An 8,213-nucleotide genomic window follows, 5' to 3' on the forward strand; every position below is an offset into this window, starting at 1 on the left:
TGTCCTACCGGTGAAGCTTCCCCTGTGAAGTGAAAAGAAGCGGCTGGCTAACTGCCCATGTCTCGGAGGAAGCATGGAGCCAGTTTCGGCTCTCCCCAGATCGGCAGAGGGTGGAGCAGCAACCAGGATAAATAAATTAAAATTAGCACTAATGGGGGATAAAAATATCGGGGGGGGAATATATATAATAAAAAAAAAAGTCCTTTGGCTCAGTAGAGGTGGATTTTTTTTTCTTTTTTTTACCAGTGGGCTGGTGGTGTTTTTCACCTTGTGAGTCTGTGTGTCATCATGGCATAATGTGGTGGCCAGGACGGTGTTTATGTCTGTCTCTGTGGACAGATTTTGTTAGCGCGATATAGCATCAAAACCACGCAAGATGCAGTCACGAAAATGTACATGTCTGTAGTTGACATCAAAATGAGTTTGAAAATGAGCGTGATCCCATCATAAGATGGTCTAGTTATTTTTTTATTATTATATTTTTTTAGCCGCTAACATTTTTCTATCTGCGCTCAACAGCTTGCTGGATGAGACGTGACGGACAGCTGGTTGAGATAAGGAGCAGAGGTGACAGTTTGCTGGCAGGAAACATTTCACCGTCCCTTCAGTATTCCTCCCCTCGCACCTTCAAAAGGTCTGCGATGAATAGAAAACACAATGGCCTCCTCTTGGGGAGTCACAAATGACAGACTGGAGCCGACCAAAGGTACTGTATATTGTGCTGCTTGAGGCGTGATTGCTAGACAGCTTGTTTGTGGACAGCTGTGATAGAGGCTATGTGCTTTATTCTCTACAATGCTGCTGCTGCTGCTGCTGCTGCTGATCAGCTAACTGTCCATGCACTTTGTTTAAAAAAAAATGCAGATTTCCTGCCTTGAAAGCACTCCCAGGTCTGCAGGAAAGGGAACAACGCTGTACGTACACAAGCGTCCCAAGAGTCACGTAGAAAAGATCCACACAGGCTCGTTTGTCTGCCAGAATAATGGGCACACTGACATTTTGATGGTCACGTGCTGCGCAGATCTTTATGTTGTCCACTGTGGTTCTTCTCAACCCCCCCCCCCCCCCTCCACCAGAACCCAGCAGGAGCGAGCGCACTCTGCGGGGGGGAGGGGCACCCCAAAAGATGCAATAAGGCCCTCCTTAATGCAGCCCGTGGAACCGAGCCCATGAAATGTTGTGTGCATTTGGCACTACTGAGGTGGAAAGACTCATCGCATTAGAGACGCCTCACGTGGTCACTATATTATGCTGACTGCAGGTTGCCATCCTGGCTTCACCACTTCCCCTCGCTCTATAGCCGCCCATTTCATGAAAAGACAAAAGGACATTATGAGGGAGGGGCTTTTCTTTCTCCGTTTGTTCATCTTTGGCCGTGCACCTGTAAGGATGTTTCAATGGAGTCATGCACTTGGCGTGGTTTGGGTTTTGTTCTATAGGCACTTGTGGTTTGACATTGACTGGCACAAGCGAGTGAGTCCTCTCTAGTATCGTTCAGTAAGAGCACCCCTCTTTGCCCATCAGATGCTCTGACCAGATTTCTGAAATCAAAATCGGGGACATTTCCAGTGCAGTCAATATATCATTTAAAATACCGAATATTATTATACAATATATGAAAGAAAAAAGGGGGGGCAATTCCGGTGTCATGTATTTTGACCATGGTTACTGTTGTACTGTAATAAGCTATGGTGCAGGCTGACTGATATCCCTCCAAAATACCACATTAAGGCAAGACCCTGAGGAACACAATAGAAAGATTCATGCTGTGATTTGATATCAAAAATTTTAGACATATGAGACTGCACTAAATGAGTAACATCTGTAGCATGACATGGTTGGGAGGGACCAACGGCATGTCTTAGGTCTTATAGTTTCATATGATATAAGTATCTTCACTCTAGACTAGAGCTTTAAAAATGAGACCGGAGAGCCTCTGAAAGACAGTAATGTCGGCCGTGGACGAAGAGTAGAAAATCGGGGACATTTTCGGGGACAGCTCCAGCCCGGGGACAGGTCCCCCAAAACGGGGACTGTCCCCGGAAATCGGGGACGTCTGGTCACCTTACTCTATTTTAACAAGCCAGGTTGGGATAATGACCCCCAAACCCTCATAGCAGCTGGTTATCTAATGCAGTACTGAGCTAACGGTACAATCTCTAATCATGTTATACAACCACAACAAAAATATCTATGACTTTAGATGCATCGTAGTTTCAAATCAACACCCTTTATATGCAAGCCTGGATTGCCTTTACATGGTTTATTTGTTTTTCCTCATTTTACTAAGCCCATTTGAATTGCATTGAATTGCAATATTCTCTGGAGAGAGGAGAGGAGAGGAGAGGAGAAGAGGAGAGGAGGAGGAGAGGAGAGGAGAGGAGAGGAGAAGAGGAGAGGAGGAGGAGAGGAGAGGAGAGGAGAGGAGAGGAGAGGAGAGGAGAAGAGGAGAGGAGGAGGAGAGGAGAGGAGAGGAGAGGAGAGGAGAGGAGAGGAGAGGAGAGGAGAGGAGAGGAGAGGAGAGATGGGCCGGTGGAGCTAGCTGAGGTCACACCAAACCCTGCAAACCGAGAGAGGGGAAGTTGTGTATCACTTGTTACAAAAGATACAAATATATCACACAAAATACAGATGCTACATGAGATGTAGATGTGTATGCATGTAACACTCATTATAACTTAATTGCAAACTTAAATGTGTTGGATGTGTTACACAGATGTTAAACCGTACAAGGCACGACACATGATGTATCTCCTGATGCACATCTGCAGTTTGTGGGGCATGTTTGTTTGTATCCTTTTCATTTTTCGGTTGCAGATTGATGCATGACGTCACAACCTGACTTTGCAAATCAGCAATAAGATTCACCAATGACAGCAGAGCCGGAATTGTTTTTGTAATAAAGTCTTAATTATACTATCATGAATGCATTCCTGCAAAGGCGATGTTTGAAGAAAAAAGAATCAATTAACAGATTCATTTATGTTCATTACTGGATGTGTTCTGCTGTCAAAAAAAGAAAAAAAGAAACAAAAGATCTATAAGATCAAACTTGTATCCTCTTGGGTTGCAAACTGAGTGTTCACCTTGTGAAAAATGCCTTAGTTTACTGGGGGAGAAAGGCGTAACACTCTTAAAGTAGAAAAATAGAAATCTATTCAGCTCTAAAAAAAACAAAAAAAAACTGTCTCAACCATACATTTTAAATGTTCTACTACCAGCGAGGGCTGTGCCTTTCCCTCCCAGTAGTACTATGCTATTTCTAATTTAAGGTTGCTCTCCTTTTTGTTGCCTGAGCGAGGACTTCTTTATCGACAGTTTGAAATTCATCAGTTAACACGAATTCATGCATTAGTTGTTGGTTTCACCCCAAGTTGAAAACCTCACGAGTGAACTTGTAGCTCCCTCGGCAGCTCAGATGCTTCCCCCCCCCCCCCCCAATGTCTTTATATCAGCCAAGCAGCAAATCAGCCCAGACTCAATCAACTGTCCAGACAGCCAGGGCTCAGGAGTCAGCTGTCCAGACAGGGCTCAGGAGTCAACTGGCCAGCAGCAGCAGCTCCACCGGCACAGCCAGCCTGGGCGGTGTCGTGTCGTCTGAGGGGCCGTGCGGCTCGGGGTCAACACCTCGTGTGGCCACTTAACCTCATAACCAGGGCCGCTGTGCTGACGGAATGTGGCTTGGCAGTAATCAAGCCTAACGACACATCCGTAGGTATTGTATAGACTCGCCTACAGGGGGGGGTTATCAATCATGTTCTGGAGCATCTCTCCCTCTCTCTCTACTCTCTCTCTCTCTCTCTCTCTCTCTCTCTCTCTCTCTGCTGCTTCTCATCAGCTGTATCGACCAGTGCTTTGGGCCCCTGGTAATTAAAAGGCATTGATCGCCCCTCAGCCGCAGGATGTTGGCGGTCGGAACATACAGTAAAGCACACCGGCGGGACCCATGGAGAGAGGGGGGTGGGTGCGTATATCACAACCTGAATGTTGAACTTAAAAATGTTGATGAATTCATAATTATGTTTTATTTTGCGTCCTTGTTTGCGTGTGTGTGTGTTAGGTTTCATACTTCATTTGTATGCTTTGCGTCGAGGCTGTTTTTTTGCCATCCCGTTCACACCGGACGTACGCACTGGAGCTGTGTGAGGCCTAATGTGCCTCCAGTCGGGTTCATTACCCGTCTGGTGAAATATCGGGGGGGGGGGGGGGGGGGGGCGGGGCTTCAGGTCAGCGTCTGCTTATTAAGAGAGAATGGGGGGGGGGGGGGGGGGGGGTGATTTTGGGGGGGAGGGTGTGATTGATTCCATGCATACACAAGGCCAGAGGCATATCTTCCTCACAGAGGGGGAGACACATGCGCGCGCATACACACACACACACACACACACACACTTTCCCCCTGCTTCTTTTATTCCATCTGAGTGAACACAGTAAATCTGAGTGCTGCTAGATTGCTAGCGGTGCACATTTTCCAACCTCAGAGATAGAGGGAGAGAGAAGGGAAGAGAGAGAGGGAGGGAGGGAGGGAGAGAGAGAGAGAGAGGGTTAGCCTGTCAAATGGTGAGGCTTGACTTGGCTGAGGTGGACTTGTATTTATAGTTCTGTGCGTTGCCATGTTGAACAGCACAGTACTATAAACACAACCCCGCCTCTTTAGACAGGCTGACTCTAGTGACACACCGAGGGCCACCCACACACACAGACTCACCCATTCTAACACACACAGACTCACAGAAACAGACACACACACACACACACACACACATTCAGACTCAATAGATGCAGAGGCACAGTACACAGTAGGCCTACAGACATACAGTTGCATGAGTTATCTCTGTAAATTCTGTTTATTTCTACAGTATATATTGTCCGCGGTGGTATGATGGAGTGCGGTGGCCTTTTGTCTGTCTGTGACTGAGTTATGCGTGTCTGAGCACCCATCTCCCTGCCTCTGTCCCTCATAAATCCCATGAATTACCCAGCGTGGCCCCCTCTCTCCTCTCCTCCATTAGACCCCCCCCCCCCTCCCTCCTCAGCCTCCCCCTCCTCCTCTCCTTCCTCCTGAACGAGTGATCAATTAAGGCGCTGTCCAGCTGGCACTGCGCGTCAGCACTTTGCCTCCCCGCTCCCCTCTTCTTCACCCCCTTTGCTCTGTCATTTTGCTCTCCTTCTTCTTCTTCAGGTGTGGCGGGCCCCAACAGAGAGAGAGAGAGAGAGAGAGAGAGAGAGAGAGAGAGAGAGAGAGAGAGCAGACAAGACGTAAATCAAATAAAAAAACAAGGGAGAATCCTTTATTTTCAGGATGAGAAATTCTTTGTACAGATGCAACTGTTTGTTTGTTTGTTTTGTGTGTGAGAGGATGCTGAAGCAGCGAGAACGTCCTGCTGTTTACATTGCAGCGCCGAGGAGACTTGACTTGCCAGAGGAAGAGAGAGAGGAGACAGAAGCTTTAAGAGAGATAGAGACACACACAGAGAGAATATTTTCCCCCCAAACTCTCCCCCGCCTTCTATTCAGTATAGCTCACAATGGGACAAATGCATTTGCGTAAACATCGGAAACGGACAGCATTGTTCAGGGATGCTGTGAAGGCGGGTAAACAGCCGAAACCAAAAAAAGCACCTTGTAACTTTTTTTATTCACGGAATAGAGTTGGCCCTCCGTTTTGGCCTTACATAAATCTCCATGGTGATATTTTGTGGTATACATGATGATAAGTAGGCTACAGGGTGTCGGCAGGGTCTCCAAAGTCTGGGAGGTTTTAATTTAATTATCTAAATTCAAAGCCTTAAAAGCTCTTAAATATGATTAAATGTTGCCCTTTAGTTTCTCTTGGTGCAGCATTTTAGTGATAAATCTCCCTGCTTGCACAGATTTAGTTTGTTTGCTTGGTTTTTGTTTGTTTTTTAGTCCCCAGGCTTATTTTGGGGTCGAAATTGGTCTTAAAAAGTATTACTGTAAATTTAATTTGCAGAAACCTGTGGTCACCCTGAAGTCACATCAAACTGATTTAAGTTATATAAAGATATATATTGGTGAACACTTTCTAACCTTCATCTATAAGCCATTTACAAGCCGTTAGTTAATGATGAGTTAAACGTTAATTACTTATATTATAGATGTTAGAATCTGATTAATCCATCATTAGTACTCATATTAGTTAAAGTTACATTTATATCTGAATTATAAGCAAGGAATAAAAATATTTGTAAAACATTAGCTGATGCTGGTAAGATTCACACAGACCTATAAAAATGTATTTACTCATGTTTTATATTAAATGATTTGTTGTAAACAAGATACATCTATCTATCTAAAGGGAGCATGTCGGCAATGTTTCTCTGTTTCAATTTTTGTCCCCCCCCCCCTCCCCCCACAAACACAAGGAGGCATTATGACATCACTGATGATGTCATAACACACTGATGATGTCATCAGTGATGTCCTAAATCACTGATGATGCCATCAGTGATTTCATGAGATGCGAAGTTGTGACATCATCAGTGATGTCTTAAGAGCAGGTGAGTGCGCACAACGGTTGATCTGCAGGGCGGGCTCGGCCGTGGCATTGTGACATCATCAGTGATGTCATAAGAGCAAATGGATGTCACTAGTGATGCAAAGTTGTGACATCATCAGCGATCATCAGTGATGTCATAAGAGTGAGCCTGCACAGCGGTCGAACTGACGAGCTGCGTATGCGAGCTGCAGGGCCAGCTCAACGAGCTGCAGGGCGGGCGAGCCTAGGAATCAATGCCTAGTATATTAAAAAATACTTAGCTACTCATTTCTAAACTTGTTGCAGCACCTAATCTAAAGCAGCAACTTATTCCAATTAAGGATCAATAAGACATTTGTTAGTACCAGGCATAGTGCAGTGACAGCATCCTTGCTTATTGTCCAATTTTTTTTATAAAGAATTTCAGCATGACACATAGCATTTAACAATGACATGTTTAAGACCTCGTTAAAAAATTTACTTTTGCACAACTGTCCATACAGTACAGTACCCCCACCCAATACACATTTCTAGGCCATCCTGGGACTAACAGATGTTTTATTAGTCCTTAATAGACTGGAATAAGTTGCTTAAGATAAGATAATTTTATTCCTTGCTTATAATTCAGATATAAATGTTGAACTAATTTGACTACTAATCGTAATCTAACATCTATAATATAATATGTAATTAATGTTTTAATCAATCACTGTTTAATTCCCCAATTAACTCACTGCTTGTAAATGGCTTATAGATGAAAGTTATTGCGGGGGGGAGGGTCTATGCTGATTCATATTGGTGGTCATAGTTTACCCACCTTTTAAATTGCTACTATATCAACCGGAATCAATTCATCAAAGTAAAAGCCTATCAATTTCGTATATCTCTAGTTATAAATGTGACGTCAGCAGAGACTTCACATCTATAATGAGTCACACTCCACATCTATAGTATGGGTCATATCCTGTAAACCACTGAACGGATCTGACAATGTTTAGTTTGGGTCATATCCTGTAAACCACTGAACAGATCTGACAGAACGTTTAGTTTGGGTCATATCCTGTAAACCACTGAACAGATCTGACAATGTTTAGTTTGGGTCATATCCTGTAAACCACTGAACAGATCTGACAGAACGTTTAGTTTAGTTTGGGTCATATCCTGTAAACCACTGAACAGATCTGACAGAACGTTTAGTTTTGGGTCATATCCTGTAAACCACTGAACAGATCTGACGGAACGTTTAGTTTTGGGTCATATCCTGTAAACCACTGAACAGATCTGACAGAACATTTAGTTTGGGTCATATCCTGTAAACCACTGAACAGATCTGACGGAACGTTTAGTTTTGGGTCATATCCTGTAAACCACTGAACAGATCTGACGGAACGTTTAGTTTTGGGTCATATCCTGTAAACCACTGAACAGATCTGACAGAACATTTAGTTTTGGGTCATATCCTGTAAACCACTGAACAGATCTGACAGAACGTTTAGTTTGGGTCATATCCTGTAAACCACTGAACAGATCTGACAGAACATTTAGTTTGGGTCATATCCTGTAAACCACTGAACAGATCTGACAGAACGTTTAGTTTTGGGTCATATCCTGTAAACCACTGAAAAGATCTGACAGAACGTTTAGCCGATGTCCGTCCTCTGTATTAATTCTCGGACTTTGCGTGATGTCGTCCCTGCGCCGTGCCTCTTATGGT

This window comes from Poromitra crassiceps (genome assembly GCF_964638095.1).
Source record: "Poromitra crassiceps genome assembly, chromosome: 11".
NCBI classification, from domain to species: domain Eukaryota; kingdom Metazoa; phylum Chordata; class Actinopteri; order Beryciformes; family Melamphaidae; genus Poromitra; species Poromitra crassiceps.